The 2,472-nt window shown below is 38.8% G+C and overlaps 1 pseudogene; it reads left to right on the forward strand.

Moving 5' to 3' along the window:
- Window positions 1-1,769: 1,769 nt before the first annotated feature.
- On the forward strand, window positions 1,770-2,079 carry LOC116878197 (annotated as a pseudogene).
- Window positions 2,080-2,472: the final 393 nt, after the last annotated feature.

Consider the following 2,472-nt stretch of genomic DNA (forward strand, 5'->3'; position numbering starts at 1 on the left):
AAATCCACGGTGCTAGCTAATAACTGGTCCTAGAATACCATAATTTCATTTGTAGAACAATAGGCACATTCACTCATTCATTATTTATTAAACACCTACTATAATTTTTTTTTTAATTTTTAAAGATTTATTTATTTATTTGAGAGAGAGAGAGAGAGCCAGCACTGGGTAGGGTTGGGGGGATGGGGCAGAGAGAAAGGGAGAGAGAGAATCCCAAGCAGAATCCTCACTGAGTGTAGAGCCTGATGCTGGGGTGGACCAGGACCTGAACCAAAATCAAAAGTCAGACACTTAACTGACTAAGCCATCCAGGTGTCCCTAAATACCTACTATTTACTATCCATTCCTTTAGGTACTGGGGAAACAGAATGAACAAGCAGATGAGGTCCCTGTCTTTATGAAGCTTACATCCTAGCAGAAGAGATAGACAGTAATTAAATAAATATGTAATATAATTTCAGATATTGTTAAGTGTCGAGGAAAAAATCCAATCAGATAAGAGGCTAAAGGATTAGAGAGTGACTAGTAGTCAGGGAGATGGCATTTTAATTAATTTGGTTATAGACAGCCTCCTAGAATGGCACTGCATGCAGTGAGGGAATGAGCCATGTAACCACCTGAGGTTCACAGTTCAAGCAGAGGGAGAGGAAGTGCAAAGCCCCCAAAGTAGAAGCAAGCTCAATGAGTTGGAGAAGCAGAAAGAAGAACTTCAACGTGCCTTCTGATCAGGTGACTCCGAACTACATGTCATGGCCTACAAGGCTTCACGTGATCTGGCCTGTATCCCTACCTCCTAAGTTTGGGATGGAGCTATGGCCTATATGTGGACAGTCCTTGAGAAGTGTGAGGGAATCCTGGTAAGTCAGCTTTCCTTAACCTGAGTCTTCTAACTCTGTTATTTTGAAAGCATTTTTTTTTTCAGGAAAAAGACAATAATTTTAACACTGAGCATCTATAATCTACTGGCAGAGTGCTTTACGAATGTCATTTATTGAAGCCTTACACCAGCCCTTGTGGGATTAGCAATATTGTCACCATTTTGTAGATGAGGAAACAAACCCAAAGAGGTTAAATAACTTTTGCATGGTTAGATTCTATTAAAAGGTGATTTCGGATCTTTTTGCCACAAAATGTCTTTCAGTTCTGTGTAGCCATAAGTAATATGAAATAGGGTATACCGGTAGGACACTCTACCCAAGCATTGGTTCCTGACAGCAGCTCCAAAGCACAGTTTATAGGATGGTACCTTTTTTTTCTGCATGAGGAAATCTCAAAGACTAGTATCTAAACCTTGTACAGAATAATATCCCATTCCCCCCCCTAAAGAAGCCCATCATGAATAAGAAAGCCAGATTTTAATTCTGGTGTTGTCACTAATTAGGCCTGTGACCTTGGTGTGTCCTTTGGTCCATCTGAGTCAAGTTTCCTGATCTGTAAAATGGGTGCTATAATTTAAATCTAGCAAAAGTGCTTTGAAATGGGAATGAAATACACATAAAAGGAATTACAACTTTACTGTAAATATATTTGGCCAATTAAAAAACTGCCCTAGTGAATGAATGATGGGTTCAATTTCCGAGGTTGGGAATATTAAAGCATACATAAACACAAACAACTGTTGGAGTGATAAATAACTGTAAATTTCTCTCTGTTAGCTTAACAGGCTATTTTCACCCTTCATTCTTTTTCATCTTTGAACTCGAAAGTCTCTATAAAGGGAGATGACTTCACCTGGAGCTTGTGTTGCTGCAGGAAGGTTATCCAAGACAATGGCCAAGAACAAAGTAAGAAGGCAGAAGTCCAGGAACGTATTTCATATAACCAGCCAAAAAATTTTTAAGACTAAAAACAAAGCAAAGCCAGTTATCACTAATCTTAAGAAGATAAACACTGTGAGTGATGAAAAAGTTAACAGAGTGAATAAAGCTTTTACAGATACTCAAAGGGAACTTCCACATTTCTCAAAAGGCCTTTCCCTTGAACCTCTACAGAAACAGCTGATTCCTCAGCGTGACTTTCAGTCATGAAAATGAGCCAGTTAATGTTGATGAAGCAACAAGATTAATGGTTCAGCTATAATACTCTGCGAATACATCAAATAACCCCAAAAGAGCAATATATTAAATGTTTTGTACAGTTTTATTAAAAAGAAAAGTCGGTGGGGGGATGGTGCCTGGGTAGCTCAGTTGGTTAAGCCTCCAACTCTTCATCTCAGCTCAGGTCTTGACCTAAAGGTTGTGGACTCAGGTTCCACATTGGCCTCCACTGGGTGTGGAACCTACTTAAAAAAACAAAGGCTATACAGAAAGCGTGAGGAGCTGTTGAGGCTACTGCCAAGTGAGATGAACTGTGGGGTACCTTCATTTTAGGCAGTAGAAAAAGAACAATTATTTCTAGAAACTAAAAAAAAAAAAAAAAAAAAAGACAAAAGGAAAGAAAAGAGAATCGAGGGCAGGAAAGAACGAAAAATTT

This window comes from Lontra canadensis, unplaced genomic scaffold (genome assembly GCF_010015895.1).
Source record: "Lontra canadensis isolate GAN:19392208 unplaced genomic scaffold, GSC_riverotter_1.0 scaffold56, whole genome shotgun sequence".
In the NCBI taxonomy this organism is placed as follows: domain Eukaryota; kingdom Metazoa; phylum Chordata; class Mammalia; order Carnivora; family Mustelidae; genus Lontra; species Lontra canadensis.